At 40.3% G+C, this 14,132-nt stretch overlaps 1 protein-coding gene across 5 annotated transcripts in view; it reads left to right on the forward strand.

Moving 5' to 3' along the window:
• Nucleotides 1-428: 428 nt before the first annotated feature.
• The window catches only part of FREM1 (FRAS1 related extracellular matrix 1), a 166,710-nt gene continuing 153,006 nt past the window's right edge, over nucleotides 429-14,132 (forward strand). For 4 of the 5 annotated variants that reach the window (XM_064381455.1, XM_021675936.2, XM_064381468.1 and 1 more), the window contains exon 1: nucleotides 429-1,207. The gene's annotated coding sequence lies outside the window, so the exon portion shown is untranslated. The remainder of the gene's footprint in view (nucleotides 1,208-14,132) is intronic. The other variant, XM_064381479.1, reaches the window with a different exon arrangement.

Raw genomic sequence — 14,132 nt, forward strand, 5'->3', positions numbered from 1 at the left:
ATTATTGGGATTGTGAACTATATGCAAACGGATTAGATTAACGGGATTTTTACAGATTTTCAAAAAGAGCCAGATACACAAAAAGCCTTCTAAACGGAAGAACTAAAGATGGTACTTAAGAAACAGCACCCTGGGATCTAGTTCCATCCTATCTTTTCCCTTAAATGCCATGACAAAAGTTAAAAAGGGGCCAATCCTGCCTCTCTGTCCCTTCTGAATGCCAGGCTCCTAGTCTGAATTTAAATAAAAACCTTTCAAGATGGGAATGTGTTGGAAGAAAAAAAGGGCAGAAAAAAAGTGTGTTGGAAGAGTCTGTGTGAGTATGTACACGGGTGGGTGTGGGCATGTGTGGCCTATGTGTTTGTGTGTGCTCCTGTGTGTGTGTGGAGCACTCGTGAGAATGCATGCACATGTGTGGGGCGTGTCAGTGTGTGTGCATGCATGTGAATGCATTTGCCAGTGTATGTGTCTGTGTGTGGTGACTGTGTATCTTGTGTGTGTGTGTGTGTGAGTGTGTGTACCTCTGTGGATGTGTGCATGCTCGTGTGTGTGCGCCTGTGTGTGTGTGCATGTCCGTGAGTGTGTGCATGCCCATGTATGAATGTGTGTGTGGCTGTGTCTGAGTGTGTGTGTGCCTGTGTGCTGCAGGCGAGAGAGGCTGCTCCGGCTTGGCGAGTGGCAGAGCAGTTAGTACATAACTAGTAGTGAGAAAGGAAGCTGGGAAGAGACTGGGAAGAGGCAACCGACCTCATTAACAAAAGCTCAGTTTTGTCCCTGCGGACCCAACCAGCAGAAGAGACGGGGGCGAGCCGGTGGCTGTCCGCCAGGGAGGTCGGGGTCCCTGCAAACAGTTAAAGGCATCTTTATCTTGCCCTTATCAGGGGGAGTCCTGAGGCTTGGCGCTCAGGAAGTTTTCAAAGCTGCAGCAGCTGCGTTGGAGAAGACCAGCAAGGAGAGCGGAGTGTGTATGTGAACTTCAATTCTATATTTTCTGTGGGGTAGGTTAATGGATTTTTAGTACAAAGAAAATTCAAACACAGCTGACCTGAAAGACTGGAATTTCAGCTCTCTTCCTTCCTTGGGTTCTCTTTCCTCCCCCTTCCTCTCAAAGCCCTTTAAACCAGATTGCCGGGTCAGTGACTCTTATCCTGCCCGCCAGTTCCAAGGGTTTCTAGCTTTTTTGGCTTGGAAAGGAAAACCACTACCTGTAAGTATCTGCTTTATGTGTTTCTTTTCATTGTGACTGTGAATGTTCTGTTAGCAGAATGCCCCAGAGATTGTTAGTGTGATATCATTGATGCCAAGTAACAATGCAAGACATCTGCAAGAGTAGGCTTGCAAAAGTTTAATTCTCCTGTTAACTCAGAAGGTAGCAACTTACAGTGTTAACAAACCAAATGCCAAAATTGAGGTTTTTTTTTTTATTACGTGACACAAATTTCTCTCTTCTTAATCCATCCGTGGTGGCATTTGCCAATGAAATAACCATTTTTAATTGTGTAATTTTTCCATCTGAAATTAGAATGTTTCTTCTCAGCTAAAGGAAATGGCAAAGGGAAAAGACACAAAAACGAACGAAACAGATAATGTCCTCGTGGTGCAAACAGAGAGAAATTTGGATGAGATAATTTCTGGATACCTTTGCTTTAGTTTAGTTGCATTTGGAGATATGTTTTTTTTTTTTTAAAAACATGATTTCTATTTCATTGTGGGGAAGAGAGATAGTGCTGGGGAGGCAAAGAAATGGCATTGTTCTGAAGTTTTGTACTGATTTTTAGGCTCTCTCTGCTCAGTACTGAGATTTGGTCCAGAGACTTTGGTGCTGTTGTAAAGAATTTCTTTTCATTTTATCTGGAAATCCGGGAAACAATTTCTGGCTTACAGAAATTGTTTTCAAGGTATATAATTTTAGTTTCTGTTTTTTTTTTTTTTCATGACTGCACCCAGTCTTGTTACTTGGTGTGCATTACAAAGCTTAAAAAGAGCATTTCAGGGAGCTGATTGGTGTTTATAGCCTGGGAATCCTGCTGGAGAGATTAACTCTTCAGGGCTGCTTCACAGACTAGAGCAAGTATTCGAATGCTTTCCAGGTTTCTGCTCTGGAAAACTGACACCCACTGTTTCTGACTCTAGGTAACGCTTGAAAAGCAGTTCCTCAGCCCCTTGCTTACACTTGCTAAAAATGCCTTTGGTGCAACTCTAGGAAACTTTGCTGTTTCTCTCCATCAGGCATTCTCAAAACTTAATGTGTGTAAGAACCCCCTACTTGCTTGGTGAAAGGCAGGTTCTCAGTCCCCAGCCCCAAATGATTTTAGACCTGGGGTGGTACCAGGAATCTTCTCAGGTGATTCTGAAGCAAGTGGGTCACACTTGGGTAAACATTTCATTGTCCTTGACAATGAAATTCTTGTCATTTACTTGGTTAATATGAAATCTTTTATCTAAATAAGAAACCTGAGTTTGAGCTGTTGTCGAGGATAACTTATGTGCAACATGGTTTTTTGGCTGACAAACCAGGGCTTTTTAATTGGCTTTCCACCAATCTCTTCATTTTTGTTTCTTGCTCCCCTTTCATTTCCATGAGGAAGAAAAGGAGTTGGCAAAGGGACCTGACTACGATGTTCCCTGCTTTTACATGTTAGGCTATATGGCCTGATCTGCCCCCTCATGGCTAAGCAATGTTTGTTTTGGAAACTTTAAACCCAGGACTGTTTTTAATAGTTTCCCAGCCTCCTGGGGTTGCTGGGCTGCTGGAGTTGGGCTAGGCTGAGTTGGGGTAAACTGAGCTGGATTTCATGGAATGGTTCAGAAGTCTCATATTTTGAAAATGACTTTGGATTGGACCATCCCACAGGGAAGAAAAGAAACAGAAAGTGATTCCTCGATGGTGTTAAAATTCCCATTTCACAATATATGAAAGTCCTAATTCATCCTCCGTCCCCATCCTTGCATTTTTATGGCATTTAATATTTATATTAAAAAGAAAACTGGACATGGTCATCAGAACCCCTTCCTTTCTTCCCTTTCTTCATTCCAATTATTTTGGTGTGCCAGGCTCAGTGCTAGTTTCTAAGGATTTGGAATGGCACGCACAGGGTCCTTGTCCTCATGGTGTTTCAAATCTTAGCTGTTACTAACCAGCCTTGGAAGAGCCATCTAACCCTCAAAGCTTCACTTCCTCATCCGTAAAATGAGTTGAATTAAATGAGGTTTGATATCTTCCTGGCTCCAATATTCTGACATTGGTGGACATGACTCAGTTTTCTAAACACAGATATGGGATATGAGAGCTTTTTAGCGTTTATTTGGAGAATAGGCCTGAAGATTTGTCTAATTGCTTTTCTTCAAAACTGTTCAGATATATTTCTTTCTCTCATAAAGAACCATGGCTGCAGGTATACTAAGTTAGACAAGTGTGACCTTTTCAGGTCGTGTAGCCATTCCTTACAATGGGATCCTGTAACTCCCTAGAAAGGCTGTTTCCCTGGGCCAGGTTACACAGAAGGGCAGCCGCTTATCTTGTCTGAATCTAATGTCGCTCCTCCTTTGGAGAGCTGGGTGGTCTGAAAAGGGCATGACAGCTTCCACACAGGCACAGCTTGCAACCTGACCCTTTCATTCAAGTGATTCAGCAACTTTTGTGCTACCTGGTGAGAGGCTTACACAGACATCTTTGAGGAGCTGAGCAAAACAAAACAAAACAAAAAAACAAAACCCAGTCCCTAATGAAATCCTGTCTTACTATATTTTGTCTGTAATGCAGCTTCTCTCACTGCAGTAACTGGGGCACCATTTCAAAGGGTTCTGAAACTTGGTCATCAAGATAAGAAATTATAGCTGTGATCTATGTGCTTTTCGACAACATAACATTTAGCTGTCTGAAGATAATATGTTTGAGTGGAAAATTATTGACTGGAGGACAGGGATCTTGCAAAATTAGGATATTTTTAAACAAATGTTCTTTGCCTCTCACAGGTAAGTTTTTACAGAAGTCAAAAATAGTTTTTGGTTTCTCCCTTAAACCTGCCTATTTATGGAGTTGATATTTGGGGGAAATGTGTATTAAAAAATGAGGCCAAAAATGCTCTTTTTGTGCATCATCTGAAGGCTGCTAAGATTGCATGTCACTTTTCACTCTCAAGTTTATCCTTGAAACTTTATCTTTCTTTTATTTGACCCCATGGAAAGACCTATTCCGCACTCTCTCCCTGAAACAAAGAACTCTGTTCTGTGTCTATACCTCCCTAGTGACAGAAGACAGATAAACACTCCAGGAATGACTGAGCCTTGTGTCCTTCATGGGGTGTTCTGCTTCCCTGGAACTCTTCCCTGCTTTCTGTCAAACATTATCAGCTGCTTAGTACTTACAGATGCTCTGTGCACTCTTCTCTTAAAATAAGTAAGCCACAATTTTGTCTGGTTAGGTCATACCCACTGCCATGGCATCTTCATTCTAAGACCTATATTTCTTGCTAGCACAAAAATTATTTGGTAAATTACAAACTCAAACCACAGTAAAGTTAGGAAGATTTCAGAAAGGATAGATACCGCAGAGGAAAACTCATCCAAATTTTTAAAATTTGTCAGGCGTTTCCTATCAAATCTCATTCAAAGTACAGATTTTTTTTTTTTTAAAGTGATCTTGCACCTTAGAAAGACAGCAGAGCAACAACACAACAGCAATACTTTAATTCTGTTTTACATAAATATTCCTTTTTATTATCACGTGGTAGGATGGTTCTATTTTATCCAATAAGCCTTAGTGATTGTTTTAAAACCAAAAGGTAGTATTGATATAAGAGCTCGAATGTTAAATCAGAGAGGTGCAGTAGGAAAAAATCATGGCCTTTGAAAACATTTCATCTGGGTTCTGATCTTGGGCTACAGTGTTCTTTGGTTCTGTAGTGTTGGCCAAGTTACTCAGCTGGTTTCCTCAGGGGTAAAATGAGGGCATTGATATTTACCTCACTAGATGTTTGTATATGGAACATGATGTACAAGTGTTTAATAAACATTTCTTCTTTGGAAGATGGCTAATACAGGTGTAATGGCTGAAAAGAAAACAAACCCATGGCAAGTAACTTAATTTATAGATGAAAAGAAAAGAGAAACAGGAAATAAAGTTATATTCCAGATCCCACTGTCTGGGCAGAACAGAGCTCCACCCACCACCCCCTGGCCTTTAACTCTGATACTCTGATGAGCAACCCAGTTCTCACTTGATTCTTTTTTTTTTGTTTTTGAGATGGAGTCTCACACTATCAACAATGCTGGAGTGCAGTGGCATGACCTCAGCTCACTGCAGCCTCTGCTTCCCGGGTTCAAGCTATTTTCCTGCGTCAGCCTCCTGAGTAGCTAAGACTACAGACACACGCCACCAAACCTGGCTAATTTTTTTGTATTTTTAGTAGAGACAGGGTTTCACCATGTTGGCTAGGCTGCTTTCAAACTCCTGACCTCAGGTGATCTGCCCGCCTTGGCCTCCCGAAGTGCTGGGATTACAGGCATGAGCCACCGCTCTCAGCCCTCACTTGATTCTTATAGATGAAAAGCCTGAAACAGATCTGTGAGCTTACAGATTATGAAATTGGTTGGTATGGAGAGATCAAGGGCAATGTGAAAATCATTTGGTCTTCATTTTTTCCTGATCCTCCTTATATATAGGTGTTTTATAAGGAGAGGCATCATTTTGTTTTTCTCAAGATTTTGCTCCATTGTGACAAGGGGCCCCTCAGGGGTAATATTTATTTGAGAACTTGAAACTCTGGGGTTGCACCATAGTGAGCCTGCGAACCATCACCAAAGGAAGGACGTATTCATTCAAACATGTGGAGGAGCGTGTTCTCTCTCTCTCTTATCATTTAAAAAAATAGATCTGGTGTTTGCATTTACTTGCTCACTCAACTGATATTTATTGACCTTCTCTGTGAAAGGTTCAATGATCAGCACTAGAGAAACTTGGGTGAACAGAACAATCTTGGTTTTTGTCTTCAAGGAGTTTATAGATCAGGAGAAACAGCAGACTTCTTCTTTTTTTTTTAACAAAATGCTTATAGATGTGCAACATGTGGCAAAGTGTAGTTGAGGATTCTGTGTGAACAGATAAAACTGGTTTGGGAGATCAAGTCCTGAAGGATGGGTAGAATTTAGCCAGGCTAATGGGATGGTTGATGGCAGTGAGGAAGGGCATTCATGGCAGATGGAACAGCATGGACAAAACCTGCAAAGGCTTGGAAGCTGGGGTTGGCAATATGGTGAGTTTAAGGATGGAAAGAAGTCCAGTTTGACTGGCATGTCAATGGCAAGGAGGAGAGTCATGCACAAAGAGGTTGGAGAGGACAATCGGATGCAGTTAAAAGTGACCCCAGAAAGGACCTAATCCATACTCTCTCCCTGAAGCAAAGAACCCTGTTTTGTGTCTATACCTCAGCTCTTGCCATTATTTGACAACACTGAGGGAAAGTCTTTTCTGAAAGTTAAGTTGAGACTTTCACACATTCTCCCTGGTTCTGCACCCTGGAACCATCAAATAACTCCTCTTCAAATATCTTAACACAGACTATTTAAAAAAATAGAGTGCTGCCAAAGCAGATCCGCTCTTTCTCATACATATGCACTTGATTTTGGGACATGTAGAGTTACACAGTTTGCTTATTGGAAGCTAACTCACTGGCTCAGTACATCATTCCAGGCACTGATAATCAAGGCTGTGGCTCTTGATTGTGTCTTCAATGATAATTGTGCTCTCTGTGAATTTGATAAAGCTTGTCTTCTGTATTTTTCTTTAAAGATTTAGAAAAATGTTTAACCAGAGAGATCCAAAAACGAGCTATAAGGCACAACTCTAAATGTTTCTAATGAGAAAATGATGTCCCTAACCTCTCTTTTGTTTCCTTTTAAGGAGAAAACTAGTCACTAGTTTCTATAACCCAGAATCACAGAAATGTCTAAGTTTTAATATAAAGAGCTCAAATGTATCAGTGTGTGTTGGTGTTCTTGTTTTTTATGAGACTGCTTAAGGCACAATAATTAATGATTTCATGTATTGATACATAAGTTGAACTCATCCACATGCAGCAGACAGTGTTGTCCTTCTGCCTTCAAAACACATAGGCAAATAGGTGCGCTACCAGGTAGGATGTGATAACTGCCCTGTGATGGGTTTCGATAAAATATAATTCTTCCGCAATCGGAGGAAGGAAATCTTTCCAGATGGAATGAGGAGGTCTTAGGGCATCCTGGATGAGGCATTTCTTAAGGGGTTAGTAAATGGGAAGGATCTTAATAAGGATGGAATCAAAGACATTTCAGGTAATATAAAATAGCCCCTTTTAACATGAATCCATTGTTGTTTAATGTACTGTGATATAATGACCCACTTTTCCCCAGCAGTCAAGTCATCAACCATCCATTTCAAATTACAGATGCAATTATCTTTGCTTTCCACATCAGCAATTCTTGGTACTTTTCTTTCCTTTTAATATTTTCTTCATCTGAAGAAGATCAGACGCCTGCTGACCACATGTCATGGCTCAGTAACTTTGGTGTCATCAATGACTGTGGCCTCTGCTACCTACTTTCACACATTAGATCTGAGTGAGACCACACAGCATTTTATAAAAATGACTGTACTTAAATTTTGAAAAATAGTCTATGTCTCAAGCCCTTAAAAATTTTGGAACAATAAAAAAAAGCTGCTGCTGGAGATACTGATGGGTGATTAAAAAACATCACTTGAGGGTGATTTGTCAGTGAGAGAAGAATAGGAGTTAAATGGCCATTTGATTACACTAAACAGTACCCGAAAAGTTTAACACTGCGTTTTTTATCCTATTCATAATCTTGTTTACCATGTAACCATGTTAAGATTTCCTCCTGATGTCAGTAAACTGATCTTCCAAATTCTTAAGACATTACTATAGCAAAAGGAAATAGAATAAAATATGTAGCCACATAAAACCACATTTAAAAATCAGTTTGTAATATACACTGGACTTAGAGTTTGGTGGCAGGATGGAGTGACAAAGAAAATTCCTCAGACAGGACTAAAGGACTAGCTTTACACTTTCATAGAATCTTTCAAAAACCCCAGATGGAACCCATTTTGTCTTTCTCATTTGTCCATAAAGCTTCTGTAGTGCTAATTTGACTGTTCAAGCTAGGAGGTGGCAGTGTGCTGGGTGTGGGTGTACCATTTAGCGTACAAGATGCTATGTTGCCTCACCATCACTCGTGGATTGTTGCTGAATTGTGTTCCTGGAAACTACTGGTCTTCTTTTACCCCAGTAGAGACATTTCCTGATCTGTGGCTTTGTAAGTTGTTTTGATGCCAGTCCCCTGATAGCGCAAGGAAATTACAGGCTATGGGATTCATTGGTAGGAAGACTCTGGGGTCCTTACATATTCCTTCCCCCACTTTAGGTTTTTCCTCTGTTAAGAATGGCAAATGATATCAACCACGTGAGCTAATGGAGATACAGTCAGAGATCACATAGTGTTTCGAGACAGGCTTGAACATTCACAATGCTCAGAGGCATCAAGTCTGAATTGTTAGCTCTGTGGCCAGAGAGATCTGAAATTAAGACTTTAAAAGCTAAGACTTGTCCAGGAGTGAAGGAAGCTGAAATTCTTTATTAATTAACAACAGGCAGGTGTGGTGTCTCATGTCTGCAATCCTAGAAGTTTGGGAGGCCAAGGCAGGCAGATAGTTTGAGCCCAGGAGTTTGAGACCAGCCTGAGAAACAGTGAGATCAGATCTCTAAAACAAACAAACAAAAAAATGCCAGGCATGGTGACAGGTGCCTGTCCTCTCAGTTACTCAGGAGACTGAGGTGGGAGGATCACTTGAGCCCCAGTGGTCAAGGCTGCAGTGATCTGTGATCAAGTCACTACATTCCAGCCTGTGCTACAGAGTGAGACCCCATCTCTTTAAAAAATATATATATAAACTATCTTCACACCCCTGTGAACTCAGAATTATGAATCCCCACTGTACAGATGATGAATTCAAGGCTGAGAAATTTTTAACAAATTTAATTATATTACAGATTGAGTTTCTTTCTGCAGACACTAAAGTGTTCAAAAAGTGAGTAAAGTGTTTATCTTTAGTTCAGATGATTAAAGGAAGTCTTCCTACAATGAGACGTGCGAACTAAAGATGACCTGTTTTATGCATTATCATACTGTCTCTTTATATAAAAAATCCATTTAATTTTTTAAAAAGGAGTCGATTCCTTTTTCCCTTCAAAAAATTGATTTTTATTTTTTATTATTGAGTAGAAAAAGACAGATTGGAGAAAGCTGGAGACAGTAATACGGGCTCAAATGAACAGAACTGAGGTCCATGAACATGTTGAAGAGTGTTATAAGCAGTATGGGATAAGGGCCATTGTTTCATTGAAAATTTAACAAGAAGTAATTGACACATTAGGAACACAGAGGGGAATTACACTTATAGAATAATGTGAGAGACTTTTAATTTACAGACCAGAATGTTTAAATTTTTCTTCTTTACAGCAGATAATTAAGCAGATAGCCTCAAATCTCCTTCTAATCTGCTCAATAATGATTTTGCATTTTATGATTTTAGAGAGCTCTACTACATATTGCCTAAACTTAAATACCCATTTCTACCTTGTCTTAAAATATCATACTATAAAGAAGCATGAAAAATGTTAGCCTTGTGAATAATACAATTTATTATTATAATATATAGACTTATCTTTGTCTTTAAAGATTCATAGCAAGGCACCAAGTGAAAATGCAACAGAAAATAGTGGTAGCACAAAATTTTACTAGTTAAACTTTAATTTCTTTCATTTTAGGCTTTGCTTCCTTTCTGACAATTTTGCTAATTTAGCAAAGATTTTTGTCAACACAGGAAAAAACTAAAGTTGGGGAAGGCATATGCAAGGACCCCAGAGTCCTCCCACCAATTAATCCCATAGCCTGTGATTTCCATGCACTATAAGGAGACTGGCACCAAAGCAACTTATAAAGCCACAGATCAGGAACTGTCTCTATGCCACTGACTTGTGTACTTACCCCTCACACATGGGACTGGCGTTCCAGGGATGGCTATCCCAGCTAGGCTGCCAGTGAAAAGTTGGCTCATGATGCCTCCCTTGGAACTTCCTGCCTTTCTTTACCTTGTGTCAGCCTCTCTCCATCTAGGACCATCCTATCTTCCTCTACTCTTCCCAGCCTTCCCCCTACCAACCACCTCCACACTGGGTCTTCCTTTTAGGCTCTTCCTAGTGCTGTTCTTGGAGGTGGCATCCCCAGCTCTAGACCCACCGCTGCACTCTACCCTAAGAGACTTACTGAGTCTGATGGTTTTTTAGATATGCTAAAGATCCTAATTAAGCTCCTTTTACCTGTTGTCATACTTAGAGAAGAATAAAATAAAATGCAGTTGTTAATGCAGTTAATATTTTCAGCAGTAGTTCTCTATCCTGGTTGCTCATTAGAATCACCTGGAATACTTTTAAATTCAGATGTCTGGGCCCCATCAGACAAATTAAATCAGAAACTCTGGGAGTGGTGATTGGGTGATGGTAATATGAAGCTAAAGAGGGGGCCCGTTAGTGTAGGGGTGGCAGTAGAGGCAACTCCTTTATCTTGGCGTGTTTCCCATTCTCATTAATAGCGCAGACCCAGTCATCCCTTATAAGAATGGTTTGCTTCTTTCTAGGACAGAGGAGTAGGTCTGAAGCCGTAAGCGTGAAGCTTATTTGCAGCCAGTACTTTTTTCCAGGCCCTGGGAATCAGGCCCCACATCGCACAACTCCAGCAACACTGTTCACATTGCGGTCTGTGTAAACAGCCTAAGTGGTGCCCTGGAATTTGGTGTGCTGAACTGAGCAGAACAAATAAAGGAGTCTCCTCACCTTTGGCTAACACCCTGAAGGACAGATAAGTTAGTATATTTTTCCACAGAAATATCTTCCACCATGAGGAGTTTCTGCAGTGCTCAGGGAACATCACAGTTTGAACTGTACTTGCCAGCCTGTCTGGACATTGCACCTACAGTAAATATGTTTCCACTTCTAGACAGATTTCTTGCCCAATATTTTGAATGTAGCCTATTTGTGTCTTGGAGACTCTAAGAAGGTGTCTTAGCTAAGACTGCTTGTGTGTTCCATATTGGTTTCACTTTTAAAACGTTTCTCTGACTTACTGGTGTTTGCAATTCTTATATGATGTAATTTTCTACATTGCTATATCTTTCGGCACTTTTTTTCCCAACAAATGAGACATCTAATCAGACATTCAGATACTTTATTTGCAGCCTGTGATGTTTATGGAGATTTTGTTTTTGAACCAGTACTTGAAGTACTTTTAATCCTACTGCCTGAGAATGCCCTCCCAACCACATTCTCTACAGCTCACCCCAAAGTCTGCCAAAGTAAGCAGATCAAGTTTCACTTTTCTTAATGCCATTAAGTTCTGTGAGCAACACTGCATCAGAGACTCCGGCATGTGCCGCAAAATGGACACTGGCATGGGTGTGCAGTCACACGTGGTGTCTCTCTTTGGGGGCATGGCCTGTGAGCCACTGGGTTGGTGCTTGAGTAGCTGGGGGTCAGGAGATCCCCAGAAGAGACAGTCCCCAAAAGCCAATTAGTGTGATGAGCAAGAACTCACTGTGATTTGGCTTGTTCCTTTTTTGTTACTGATGGTCCTGCACTACTCTAGAGAAAATTATCTAGCTGTGCGTGGGTGTCATGGGAGAGTCAATTCAACCTGAACGATGAGGCATGTCAAAAGATGGCCAGTTCACAACTTTTTATAAATTAGTAGACTTTAATTTTTGAAAAGTTTTAGGTTTATAGAAAAATTCAGCAGAAAGTTCAGAGTTCCTATATACCTTGTCACCTCCCAACCCCTAGTTTCCACTATTATTAATGTCTTGCATTAGTGTGGTGCATTTGTTACAATAAATGACCAACTATTATTAGCTAAAGACCATATTTTACAATAGGGTTCACTTTTTGTGTTGTGCATTATATGTATTTTATTTTATTTTCGAGATGGAGTCTCACTCTGTTCCCCAGGCTGGAGTACAATGGCATGATCTTGGCTCACTGCAACCTCTGCTTCTTGGGTCTAAGCGATTCTCCTGCTTCAGCCTCCCAAGTAGTTGGGATTACAGGTGCCCACCACCATGCCTGGCTAATTTCTGTATTTTTAGTAGTGATGGGGTTTCGCTATGTTGGCCAGGCTGGTCTTAAACTCTTGACCTCAAGTGATCTGCCTGCCTTAGTCTCCCGAAGTGCCAGGATTACAGGTGTGAGCCACCACACCTGGTTGCATTCTATGGGTTTTGACAAATGTTTAATGATATGTATCCACCATCACAGTGGTAGTTTTAAAATCAATTTTAGAAAAATTTTTCTTCAATAGGCCTGGGATAGAAAGGGGCAGGAAGGGAACTAACTTTGGCTGAGCCTTGCTGTATGTGTGTGCTGGCAACTTTGATTTACATTGACAGATAGTGTCACATTTAACTAGTGTAACAGCCCTGAAAGGTATCAGTTATTGTCTTCATTTTATAGATGAGGAAACAAACAGAGCCCAAGGAAGAATAGGAACCTTGCTCGAAGAAATGTTGGAACCAGAATAGGGGCACAGGTCTGGTAGAGCTGATTAATAGGGTGGCTTCTGATTTTCTTTCACTCTCCCTCTCCAATCCTGCATCAAAGAATTAAACTCTCTCATCCCCCTTTTGTAATGGCACTGAATCATACAATTATGTACAAAGTTATTTGTAAGAAAGAAAAATTATAAAAAACTAAGTGTGTGTAAGTCATGGTTGGAGACATCAAAATTGTGCTGAGATCCTCAACAGGGAAGAACATAAAGACTCTCATTAGACTCCTTGGCCAGGCTTGATGGCTCACACCTGTAATCCCAGCACTTTGGGAGGCCAAGGCAGGAGGATCACTTAAGGCCAGGAGTTCGAGACCAGCCTGGGCAACGTAGTGAGACCCTGTTTCTACAAAAAAAATTTTTTTTAAATTAGCCAGGCATGGTGGTGAGTGCCTGTAGTCCTAGCTACTTAGGAGGCTAGGTGGGAGGATTGCTTATGGCCAGGAGTTTGAGGTGGCAGTGAGCCATGATCAAGTAACTGTACTCTATCCTGGGTAATAGAGTGAGACTCTGTCTCTTTAAAAAATAATCTCATTAGAGTTCTATTAAGCCTCTTAGTTCGTTTTAAGTATTGCTCTTTTTTTTTTTTTTTTTTTTTTAGTTTACTATATCTCAGCATATGATAGTATGCTTTACATTCCTCACTCTACTTGCATTATGGGTAAAGCAACAACAGATGTCTAACCTTTGATGAATCACTTAGCCTCTTTGGGCCCCCGTTTCCTCATCTTGGTCACCCTATGCTAGAGCAATAAACATGGTTTCAGGCACCTGGGCTCTCCAAGCTGTCTGCTGGGATTGGAATACCAGGTACTCTAGTTATGAGAATTTGCTTAGACAAATTATGTATTTCCTTAACTGCAATAAGGGAATAATAATAGAATTGGCTTCATACATTGTAGTGAAGGTTAAATGAGTTACAACAGTGCCGGCACAAAGTAAGTACAGTAATATATGCTTATTATTGTTATTATATGTAAACTTTGGAGGAGCTCCTTCTAACTCTAGAATTCTATGATTTTTCATATACTGTAACTTGGGCTCCAACAAACAACATTGCACTTTTTATCATTTACCATAAAATTTCTTAGGTCATCAAAAGCAGATCTTTACATCAGACTTCTTTACAAAACTATTCATAGTGGTTGATCCCTTTTCTACTACAGACATCTGTGAGTTTGAATTTTATCATGAGCAAGGTATCCAAGTGAGATGAAGATGATCAAGGTTACATCACAACTTGAGGAGCAATGCTGAATAGTTTTCTGAATGTCTCAGCAACCCTTTTCATAATGAAGTGTTTCACCCTGAATAGTGGAAGTTTCTTTAAGTGTACACTGGTGAGTTTGATGGAATCATGAGAGCGTTTTGCTCCTATGCTATCACAGCAAATACCATTTTGTTTTTTGTTGTTGTGTTTTGTTTTGTTTTTTTTAAGTGAAAGCAAATTTGTAAAAAAAAAAAAAAGAAAAGAAAGAAAT

The sequence above is a fragment of the Aotus nancymaae genome, unplaced genomic scaffold (genome assembly GCF_030222135.1).
Source record: "Aotus nancymaae isolate 86718 unplaced genomic scaffold, 86718_ANA_hifiasm-v0.15.2.pri h1tg000003l, whole genome shotgun sequence".
Classification (NCBI taxonomy): Eukaryota; Metazoa; Chordata; class Mammalia; order Primates; family Aotidae; genus Aotus; species Aotus nancymaae.